At 38.7% G+C, this 12,736-nt stretch overlaps 1 long non-coding RNA gene across 1 annotated transcript in view; it reads right to left on the reverse strand.

Moving 5' to 3' along the window:
* The window catches only part of LOC147846656 (uncharacterized), a 30,580-nt gene extending 18,122 nt beyond the window's left edge, over nucleotides 1-12,458 (reverse strand). Inside the window, exon 1 of the long non-coding RNA XR_015476128.1 lies at nucleotides 12,013-12,458. This is a non-coding gene — a long non-coding RNA (uncharacterized LOC147846656). The remainder of the gene's footprint in view (nucleotides 1-12,012) is intronic.
* Nucleotides 12,459-12,736: the final 278 nt, after the last annotated feature.

The following is a 12,736-nucleotide window of genomic DNA, read 5'->3' on the forward strand; positions in this document are numbered from 1 at the left end:
AATAAAGCGAGTAAACTCAAAATGTTCACACGTCTATTTACACGTGAATAACGCAATTTATCCGCACGTTTCGCGTCTGGTGTGAACACAGCATAAAAGTTTCAAATAAGTTTCAATAAAGACATATTTGACACAAATGAATCTCACTGAATTCTTCTGAAACCAAACGATCTGAGCTTCTTTTCGATATATTTTATAAAGATCTGTACATTCAAAGTGTGTTTCTAATTATTTCATTTTGTATCTATCAATCCAGACAGATTTAAAACACATTAAAATAGCAAGTCTCCTAAAGTCCAGAACTGCAACTTCTGAATGATTCACATTTTCTTCTGGGAAAAGCTGATCAAGGCCGTTTATCATAAATGCGGCCGTGTGACCAAAAAGACGACAGCATTAAAGCATCTACATCTCCACACTGACATCCACTTCATCATCAGGTCACACATGAACAGTTCACTTCTTACTAATCATTATGCAAAGTGAGAAACCTTAAAGGCTTTGCCGGGCAAGTGCGAGCCCCACTGGGCAGCATTTCGATTGAACACTGTTTAAGGCTGAGTGCTTCTCGAGAGTCAAGTAATGCACACAAACAAAGCGAGAAATGCATGATTCATTTGTCTAATATACATTAGTTCTGTACTGAAGCACAGGCGGGAATTGTTTTCTGTCATGCGGCGATTTTCTTGAGAGGCTTCCATATGATTCCAGCCTGTGAGCGATTTCTTTTACTGCTAACGTGACTAGTTAAAGTGACTTCGTTTCAATAATACAAATGAAAAGCATCTGCTAAATGACTGCTTACTTAGTAGAGGACATCTGGCATATGTTTTGAGGGAACCAGTCTCGTAGGAGAAACACTGTAGGGTTTCTAAAATAGAAACGCCATTCAGAGTTTCTCAGTCAAATTGATTTCGTTTTTCTAACCGTAACAAGCTGTAAGTATTATTAAGTATTTGAATACCACAATTCCATAACGAATACGCCAATCAGTCTCACCATGCAAATTTTGAGATACATCATACAGTACATTTCATCCCAAACTTGAAAAGCTGTCTGGATCATGTATTGACTTTACTTTAGATGCCCCCAAAAAACTGTAATCTGTTAGTTGTTTCTGAAATGAACTTCAGCATCCCTTTTGGCTTTTTTAAATGGGTTCTATATGAACTCTCTTGTCATGAAATTACTTGTCTGCTGAACCGCAGAATGACTCATTCTGTCACAGGTTCCCCTCGAGGAAAGATTGCTTTGTCTAATAATGTCGATTGGTCAGTTTATTTGTCTTACATGGTTACACCAAGGATGTTTTATTGTTGGGATTGTTTACAGTGGGCAGATAGACGTTAAAATACAAAATAAATGTAGCTAATCCATTAAAAACAGGTGCAGTTAAAATAGTTGATGAAAAAAATTGAAGAAAATTCTTTAAAAATTAAAGGATGTCCACGATGACATCCCAGATTGTTCAAGGATTTTAAAACAAAGGTTAATAGTTTAAAATCAATCCCAGACCTAACAGGTAGCCAGCCTAGAGAGGAAAGAACTGGGGATATTAGACTTAGACTTAGAAAACTTTATTGATCCCGCAGGAAATTTCTTATGTAATGTGCTCGTACTTGCGAGTCCCTGTCAGAAGTCTCGCAGTTGCATTTTGTACTAATTGCAATCTATTTAGGGCATTTTGACTAATACCCACATACAGAGAATTGCAATAGTCAAGTCTTCCCAAAAATAAAAGCATGGATCACCTTCTCAAGGTCATTAAAAGAGAGAAACGACTTTACTTTTGCCACAAGTCGTAAATGGAATAAAATGGATTTAACAACTGTATTTACTTGTTTGTTAAATTTCAGATCACTACTGTTAAATTTACCGGTATCACTGTGTGAAAGGAGCTTTTGTGAGTATAAATGTGAGAGTGTATGGGTGTTTCCTAGTACTGGATTGCGGCTGGAAGGACACCCACTGTGTAAAACATATGCTGGAATAATTGGCGATTAATTCTGCTGTGGTGAGCTCTGAAATAGAGACTAAACCAAAGAAAATTTAATAAATGAATGAAAGTCTGACAGTATTCAGTGTTTACGACCATGCTTGGTTTAAATGTTGTATAATGACACAGCTGAAAACATTACCTCAACTTTTTGATAAGCAATTAAAACTTAACTAATAAAATCATTTAAATAGTTACAGACTTCTTTTTAAAATAGGTGAACTTTTAATGTGTATAATCTGTACATTTCCAAAGTAATCTTCTTACTATTTTGTTGTGTTCTTTCTCCAGTTAATTTTAGAAATCAAACACAGCTTGATATACTGAAATTTGAAGAGTGAAGTTGCTGCGAGACCCCAGAACCTGCAATTCAGAGTGTTGCTTTACAATTCAGATTAGCCGTTTTCTTTTTCGACTACATCCTCCCTGCTGTGTTGATCTTGTGGGTGTCTTTTTATGTGTTTGACCTTTCTTTTGCTTGGACTGCTCCTCATAAAATCACAGACATTTGGCCGTGTGAAGCTGTTGAGTTAGTAGACTTTTTTGTGAGAGCCTCTAAAGCAACAGAAGATTTAATCAGATGAAAGTCTGAGTATGACATTTCTCTTAAGCTGTGTTACATAACTAGATAAGAATCTGTTATACATTGTATTGTATTATATTCAATTTTAAAGGGATATTTAATTTAGATTATTATAACTTTACTATGGGCGACGCGGTGGCGCAGTGGGTAGCACTTTTGCCTCAAAGCAAGAAGGTCAGTTGCCATTTCTGTGTGGAGTTTGCATGTTCTCCCCGTGTTTGCGCAGGGTTTCCTCCAAGTGCTCCGATTTCCCCTACAAGTCCAAAGACATGTGGTATAGGTGAATTGGGTGTGCTAAAATTGACATTAGTGTATGATTGTGTGTGTATAGATTTCCCCAACGATGGGTTGTGGCTGGAAGGGCATACGCTTGGTAAAAACATATGCTGGATGAGTTGGCAGTTCATTCCACTGTGGCGACCCCAGATTAATAAAGAGACTAAGCCAAAAAGAAAATGAATGAATAAATAACTTTAATATACTGTGAATCATTTCCCAGAGATGGGTTGCGGCTGGAAGGGCATCCGCTGCGTAAAAAAATGTGCTGGATAAGTTGGCGGTTCATTCCGCTGTGGCGACCCCGGATTAATAAAGGAACTAAGCTGAAAGAAAATGAATGAATGGATTCTTCTAACACTTTATTGGGTAGCTATGCTGTGTAAAAACATAACAATTTAATCCAAAACCAGCTGAGAACCAGTGGTCTAAAACACACAGGGCACTCACTCATCCAACAATGACTGTTTTTCAGATGGTCGCCCACTTAGCATGGTTTGGTTTTTCGGAATACTCCCAATCATCAGAGGAAGACTTTTTAGGAAACAAGATGTGCACTAAAAACTGGAAGAGATGTTGGGAGATCACGGAGGTGATGCTAAAAAAGGGAGTGATGTGTTGGCAAAGCTCTCTGCAACCCCTCTGTCTGGACGTGTGCGCATGCGCCGGCGACCTTCCTACACACTCCTGCAAGTCTCTCGCTATCTTTTTTATCTTTCTCCCGCGCGCGCGCGCTCTCGTTCTGTCTGAGCAGGGACGCGCTCCTACCAATCTGTCTCTCGCGCTCACATTTCCTCCCTCTCCATCACAGTCTTTTCTCTTCTATCATCGTTGTCTATCTCAGCATCATGCGGCAATGACAACCCCGCACTAATTAGCTCACAGCCAGAGTCTGTCAGTGGCGTGTTTACGTGAGCGAGCACGAGTGACGGCAAAGTCAGCAAAGTTCCGAGATGGAGGCGCGCGCTGCCCTCCGCGCCCCCGCCTCAAGCCCTTCGTTTCCCCTACCGCGGAGAACGTAAAAAGAATCGCAAACCCGTGGAATTTTTCTTCTTCCCGTCGTTAACGGGTGGCTCGTGTGATGAATGGCGCTTGGGAGATACTGACAGCTCACCTGTAGCCCGCATTAGGTTGCATTTAAAGCACAGGACTGCACAAAAATATATATACACACACGCGCGCGCGCGCGCGCGCACACACACGGGCAGGCTCTTCTGATGAATAATGATTGACTGCCTCTGAAAGATCTGCGTCAGTTGTAGCTGCAGCTTTCTGAACTGTGCCGCAGGCAATTACTTTGTTTTATATTAAAAAAAAGGAAGAGGAGGAGGGAGAAATGAGATGGAGCTCGGGAAAGATCACAGTGCCATCTAGTGGAGGCCGGCGGTGGAGGAGGTTGTTGTTTACAGGAAAGGTAATTAAATTACCCCATTAACTCAGCTTGAGTTTTTCAGGGGGAAAAAGACTGTGTGGGAGGTAACTGAAGCAATGTTAGTTATAAAACAAGTCTATATTTGTATACTGCCAGCAGTCGGTAACTACTTTATACCATTATTTATAAGACAGAAGTAGATGCAGGGACTCATGATCTTAGAAAAGGTTAATGAAGGAGATGCTCGCTTTTGTTTTCCTATAAGGTGAAATCTACCTTAAATGCTTCCTGCTTCAATCCTCATGTTTGGGGTTTGTACTGTGTGAGCGTTACATAAAGCGCCACAGCATTGCAGAGTTTATGTGGAAATCAATCACAGGATCCCTTTATGGATTCCCCCACGCTTGCTTTTAAAACATTCATCTTGGTGTGTGTTGGCCGGGATGGTGAGGGCTAAAAATATCCTGCTTTCGGTTTATAGCGGCCAACAATGCAGGGTAGGAAATCTACTTTGCTGCCGATCAATAGGTACGGGTTTCCTGTCAAGTGCGCCGACAACCTCTTTAGTCATTCAAGCCCTTTCAAATGTCTCACACTGCGATCTTTGTGTCCCGCCAATTTCTAATTTCACAATGTTTTGGTGGGAGGATTAGCTACGCCGCTACGGAGCACTATTTCTTTGGGGGGCTCAGGGAGAAAGAAAAAGAGTAAATCTGTTTCCATAAGGGAAGGGTTTTTGAAAAATGCAATTTATTCCTCTTGCTTTGAGGCCTGATTTATTTCATATCACGGTCTAAGCCATAAACCAGAGAACTTACCTGGCCGGTTGAGAGAAGGTGAATTGGAAAAGCTTATCTCTGAGGTGCACTTACTCCCAGGTTGGGGTGTTTTTAAGGCCGATTACGCCGCATATGCCCAATGTGAATATGAGATGAGTAGTTGTGCATGAGTCAGCACATTCTGTTGAAGGCGAGGGTTTCAATGATACTATTAGCAAATGTGGAGCTGCAGAGAACAGGTATTATGCTCATGGACTCACAGCGTGTCCACAGGCCTCCCGCCAGTCAGACGCAATAAGCAGCCTTTTTACATTGAGGTGCAATAATGCAGTGATGGAATCAAATGTTAATCCTGGTGCTCTGATATATAGTATAGATCTGAATGAGTGTTCATATGGATGAATCTTTCAAAACTTGTCCTATTGTGTTACTGCAAACTTCGAGGGAAAGTAAAAGGATTTTATATTTTACATTAAAAAAAGTAATAACATAAAAAAGTATACATAGAAAAGTTTCACAGTATGTCTGATAATGTTTTTTTCTTCTGGATAAAGTCTTATTTGTTTTATTTCTGCTAGAACTGTATTAATTATATATATATATATATATATATATATATATATATATATATATATATATATATATATATATATATATATATATATATATATATATATAGTCTACAGCAGTGGTTCTCAACTGGTTTGACCATGGGACCCACATTTTTACATGGTCATCAACCCGTGGCCCAAATTTTTTGCAACTATAATATTATTTTAGGAATTATAATTAATTTGTATTTATTTGTTAACATCCACAAGTAGTGACAGATAAATCATAAGAAAATCACCAAGACTTACAAATAAACAATATTTTACTATTGTCATTTAACAAAATGTCTCTAATTATAAAAATATCACAAAGTAAAAACAACAAATGTTTGGTTTCTAAAAGTGCTCGGGGTCGCATCACATTTCAAAATAAAAGTCTTATATAAGCAAAATAAGTTAAAAATTAAACGTTTGATGTTGTTTTTTTGACCACACACTCTGCGACCCACTAAAAATGTTCCCGTGACCCACTTTTGGGTCGCGACCCACCAGTTGAGAAGCACTGATCAAAAAAACAATATACAATATCTTACCTAATTACCCTAGCCTGCCTAGTTAACCTATTTAACCTAGTTAAGCCTTTAAATGTCACTTGAAGCTGTATAGGAGTGTCTTGAAAAATATTTTGAGAAATATTATTACTGTCATCATGACAAAGATAAAAGAAATTAGTTATTAGAAATGAGTTATTAAAACTGTTATGTTTAGAAATGAGTTGAAAAATGTTCTCTCTGTTAAACAGAAATTGGGTGGAAAATTAAACGGCAGCTAATATTGAAGCCTTTATTTGTCACATACACTTTTACATGTAGCGAAACTGGACTCCAACCCCCCTATATACTTCATTCATTCATTCATTTTCAAGGAGGTATGCTCTACCTGTTCCATATTGAACTTGGCATTGGTCATAACTAACACACACACACATACACAAATACATATTTAAGTTTAATTTTAATCATTTGTTGTATTAACTGATGAAAAAACAATTTGTTATATTGTAGAATGTTATTTTTGTTGACAGTGTGTATTTAATGGTATGAGCTGAAGCTGCCAATCTGTATAAATCACAATAACATTCTCTGTGCAGACTCAAAATTGTGTCCTCTCGTCATTCCCTACACAAAGCTGAGCAAAAGAGAGTACGTTTACACATAGATGCAACAAAGGACTGGAAATATTCCTCAGAGAAGTTGGTCCATATTGACATGATAGCATCACACTCATTTCACATGTTCAAAACCCCATTCTGAGATGATTCACACTTTATGGCATGCTTTATGACACTGTGGTCATAAAGGGAAGAAAATGGTCAGTAACATTACTTAGGTTGGCTGTGGCATTGACAAGATGTATAAATTATATATATATATATATATATATATATATGTATATATATATATATATATATATATATATATATATATATATATATATATATATATATATATATAAAAAAATTATGCTGTAAAATGCCTAATATGCATTATTACTGATTGATTTAGTAAATGCTGGTAATTGTACATTTTTTGTACGTATTTGTAATACCATTATAATGTGTCTTTTTAGATATTTTTTACGATATTTATTTTGTTTTATTATTTGTGGATTAATATTTTAGCCTATTATATATAGCAAGGAAGGACACATTAAATTGATCTGAAATTAAAGACATTGTTAAGAAACTTCCAAATATTCCTAAATGCCTAAAGTTTCCTGAAATATATTTAAAATCTTTTCCATCATTGCATTTAGATATTGCGGTGGTTCAGAGGAAACCATTGTATGTCACTGTAAAAGTCCAAAAAACATTGCAATCCCAAGAGTCCACCTCTGCATCTCATTGCTCAAATGCGGTGGTTTCCCATCTTCTGGTTTAGCTGTTATTTCCGACCTGTGAGGAGCCTCCTGGCATCTAGTCAATTCCACACAAGACTCAGATCAACTCTCATTCTCATGCTGTATATATACAAAAGACCTGCTACAGTAGGTTATTACGCATGGCTATCACACATGACTTAAATCTAGGGTTTGCACATTTATTTGTCATAAACAAGTGACAAGGTACTTACAGATAAAAGCAATATTTTTATCACTACTGTGAAGTTTGAACTCATTTTCAAGTGGTGTTTAATGGAGAGAAGATTTTGTAAGACATATTTTAAACAATAGTTTTAATAGCTAATTTAAATAACTAAATTATTTTATCTTTGCCATAGTGACAGTGCATTATATTTTACTAGTTAGTTTGCAACTACTATTCAGCTTAAAATGCAAATTTAAAAGCTTAACTGGGTTAATTACACTTTTAGACTTTGCCGCAATTTTACTGTTATTTTCTGCAAAAACTCCCAGTAAAATAACAAATATAGTAGGGTCTATCTGCAAGACAGGGGCGTAACTTGAATGGGGCGTAAACTGTAGTAGAGACGTAACTTGAAGTTGTCAAGACTAACGTGTCAAAACTGTTGTCGGCAAGATGGCGCTGTACCTGTCACATTATTAACATCTACACCTACCCCAATCCTAAACCCAACATTATAGTCATTAACGTCTACACCTTCCCCAACCCTAAATCCAACCATCACACTAATTAACGTCTAGACCTACTCCACTGTGCACACACAGCCGCGAGTTGTGGAGGCTTTCATACTTGACACGCTCACCATTTTACTGTGCAACCACAGGGGGCGACCCCGAGTAGGCTAACAGTCATAACAAAACGAACTAAGAAGTCAGCGAGTGGAGTTGCATAAATGAATATAATAACATATCAAATGAATAGGTTGTGTATAAATTTAGAGAAAACGCATAAAAACTTGCTAAAGTTATCTGGTAAGTATTTCTTTTATCTTGCCAACAACATCTCATTGTGACATCTTGCATGGTTCAATGGGAACTTGATAACTCCTAGTTAAGCCTCTAGTACAAGCTACGCCCCTTTCATGTTACACCACTGACTTGCAGGCTGCAGACAAATACACTTGCTGCTTCCGAAACCGCATATTTCTGTACTATACTGTATGCTAAAATCAGTATACGAGCCAAGTAGTATGTCCGAATTCATAGAATTCGAAAAACAGTATGCAAGAAGTACCCGGATGACTTACTACTACCTGCGAGATTCTGAAGTGTGTATTCCATGCACGATGTGCTATCCCATGATGCCCCGTGAGAGAATTCATGAATGGAAGTGAAGCGACGCAACTGACGCAGGTAGGTCATGTGACCATGACAAAATGGCGGAAGTAGTAGATCCGAATTCCATTTATACTGCTCACATTCATACTGTATAGAACATACTTTTCTATCAGCCGAGTAGAACATTTAAATTCAAATGCAGTGCCTACTGAGTAGTAGGCCGTTTCAGACGCAGCCATACATTCTTTATAGTTCACTACTGTAAAATGCAAGACATTGTGGGTAATTTAAAAATTTGTACAATAATCTGCATATTAGGGATTTGCGTTATTTTACTGTAATCAAAGTAGTGAAGTAAAACTACTATAGTTGAAGACAAAAATAAGGCAGTTAATGAAACAAATACCATCGCAAATTGTATTGAAAACAGACTGATAAATGAAAATGACCTTTGTAAATCATTTAAAATGTATATAATAATGAATAATAATAAAAACTGTTGTACATGATCTCGTCAATTTATTAATTTCAAAATTAAATACTAAAACTAGACGCTGTGTACTGCTAGTATAAAATGTAAATATAAATAATAATATAATATAAAGCACTGTAAAATTGTCATACTGTAAAACTTAAATGTAGTAAAGGGCATTTTAGCATAAAAATAAGTTACAGTAAGACTATTTTACTGTAAAATGAAATTGCAGTAGGCCCTGCTACTGTAAAACACATTTAAAGGTAAGTTACTGTAACTAGGCAAATTAGGTTAATTGGGCAAGATACTGGAAAACATTGGTTTGTTCTGTAGACAATAATGAAAAAAAAATATATATATATATATATATATATATATTTGCGACATTCAGATGGTCGGGTCAGAATTTGGCGTCAACATCATGAAAGTATGGATCCTGCCTTGTATGAACAGCTTAGGCTGCTGGTGGTGGAGTAATGGTGTTGGGGATATTTTCTTGGAACGGGAGATTTGCATTATGGATGTGCAGCCGATATATCTGCAGCAACTGCGTGATGCTATCCTGTCAATATGGACCAAATTTTTAGAGGAATATTTCCACAGTCCCTTGTTGCATCTACAGTATGCTACGAAGGATTAAGGCAGGTCTGAAGGCAAAAGGGGGTCCAACCCGGTACTAGTAATGTGTACCTAATAAAGTGGCTGGTAGGTGTAGGCCTATATAATAATTAAAATAAAACAGCTTTTTTTACAGCTAAATTGAAAGAAATAATAACATAACAAAAAAAAAACATATAATAAGAAATTATATGAATATCCCCTTGCTCTGTTAAACAACTTTAGCAAAAGATTTGAAAAATAATTACAATTACACAGGAGGTCTAATAATTTTGTCTTCAGCAGTAGATGAATGGACACTGGATTAGCACTGACACCAGACAGTTGCTATCAGTGTTCATCGTTTTCCCCGTCACAGTCACTTCCTGAGGGTGCGAGAATGATTTGTCATCTTCATAAGGCATCAGATATGAAAATCTGTCCCAGACATAATCTCAAATAAAAGTCGTGCCACTCCGCAAACACATTTTTCATATACATCTCAGAGCATTTCGATACCGCCGCTTTTGGTACTTTTCATTCAGTTCATGTTCTGCTAGTGTTTTCTCAGTAGATTTGGTCTGAGGAGATTGCTGAACCCAAGCAGAAGTCAAAAAGAAATGAATGGACCTCCAGCTTGTGAAATATTCATGCACAATATACCCCCGACACTCCTCTACTATTTTCAGAGGGCAAAAACAATGCTCCTCGCTCTTACTTCATGTCATGGGCCTTAAAGGAACAGTGCACTTCTAAAATATTTCAGCTTTTACATCATTTTTATGGTGTACTTATTAACAAAGTGGTGTTAAAACAATTTAGTATGAATCCTAGAGACACAGAAGAAACCGTGCAAGCTCTATAGGCTGAATTACCCTTAAGCAGGTCGCACACCAGAAGCGACGCTCGGCGGCGCGCCGCGCAGCGCCACGCAGCGCCATGTATTTTAGAATTCTAAACATAGGTTTCTATCAGGATACGGCGACGGCTCAGGACGCAGTTCATTTTTCAGCCGCGCCACAGAGCGCCATCTGATTAGTTTCATGTTAAATATCATTCGAATGTGCGCGTCTGGTGTGCGATACTTTAATCTGTCATGTACGCGCCGTGTCGCGGCGCCGAGCGGCGCTTCTGGTGTGCGACCTGCTTTAGGGTGCTACACCTACACTTTTGTTTCGGAACGTGTCTCGATTGCCCAGTTAGCGCGGTTCGTTTGGCATATGTGAACAGGGCAATCGCGCTCTGTTCCGCGCCAAAGTAATCGCTTCCGAGATCGCTTGAGTGAGGTGGTCTCGGCTCGATTGAAACGAACCCTGGAGCGGTTCGATTACAGTGAGAAAGCGATCCGATCCGAGCGCGGTTATATCACAGTTTTTTATGGACATGTAATAGGCTTACGGCTATATTAAGAGAGAATTATGAGCATGGCGGGAAGTTTCGCGAGTCTCCTGATGCCCGCAAACGAGTGATGATCTCACGGTTATCTCGCGTCTCCCTCCCGGTCCTCAAATAGGCTACGTCGCGCACCCTTCTTACCCCTCCCCACCGCATCTCTCCTCAGACACATCGTGCGCGCGCACCCTGTCAATCACCATCAAACCACCACCTCTCCTGACAGCTTAGCGGGACGCTGCAAAATAAACCCTGACACTCTGACCAATGTGAGGAGAGTTTACTCGCACGTGACTTGTTTTAGCTCTTTTGGTCCGATTAGAAACTTTGCAATGTGAAAGCGAACCGCTCCAAGAGCAAAGAGCAACAATGTAACAATTGTAATCTCTGTTTCGGAACAACTGAATCGATTCACAGGTGTAAAAGCACCCTTAGTTAAGCATCAGTTTGCTCAAAATTACATTATTATTAACTGTATTAACTACAATATAATGTTATGGAAAAACTTTAAGGAAGATATTAAAATGTTTTGGGGGTGGGGGGGGCTGTCTGACTGAATGAATAATTGACTGTGCGACCCGCCACTTGGCCGACCCACCCTCCTCCCTTCCCCAAACCCAACCCCAAACCCGCCTGCCCGCTCACTTCCCTAAACCCAACCGAAAATTTACAAAAGCTGTTCAGAAAAAGAAAAGCTCTCGTCTGATTTAAAAAAAAAAAAAAATTACCACGTTTTCACCCTGTCATGAATTCGTTCACTTTATTTTTTATGATTCTGTTTTTGTCTTACCTGATTTCTGGAACCGCTCTTCCCTGACTCGAACCCGGTCGTCGTGGTCAACTCCTCTCTGCGTCTCAAGTCTGCCGACGTACACGGTGAGCTGACTGGCCAAACTGGTTGCAGCAGGAAAGCCCTCCACACGGAGCTAAGCGGTCACCCGGTAAGTGCGAAAGGGAATGGCGTCATACCGCTCCGTAGCTTTCGCTTAAAAAAACGAAATGCAGCCATACGTACCTCCCAGGACGTATTTCTCTGTCTACAGAAACGCCCATGGGACTACTTTTTCAGAATGAGCCTGGTTTGTAAAATAAAGTGTTGCCAAATTTGATCATTTGCTCACCCTCACATCGCTCTCATTTTGTTGTGTTTTATTTTTTAGTCACACAAGACAGATTCTCTGTAGCTTTCTGACCTTTATCAGAGATAAAACAAGCTCCAACGATTTCATCTTGAATGAAAAAAAAAGAGAAAGTACTGGTTTTCTGTGCCAAATGATGACTCTTGCTTTAATAGTCGTTTCAGGGCCAAAAATGAAGGATATTACGCACATACACAGACCAATTTTTTTTTTCCCCGGACAACAAACTATGAGTATAAGGTCTATAGGGAGCCAAAACAATCCATCGAGGATGCAGTCAAGAGTCCAGCTCATTTTTTCTGCCGTCTACAGGGAGTTGAAAGGGATGAGCAAGTAAAAATCACTAGCCGCTCTTTGCATAATTCAAGGACCCTG

Source organism: Danio rerio, chromosome 1 (assembly GCF_052040795.2).
Source record: "Danio rerio strain M-AB ecotype USA chromosome 1, GRCz13ab, whole genome shotgun sequence".
Taxonomy (NCBI): domain Eukaryota; kingdom Metazoa; phylum Chordata; class Actinopteri; order Cypriniformes; family Danionidae; genus Danio; species Danio rerio.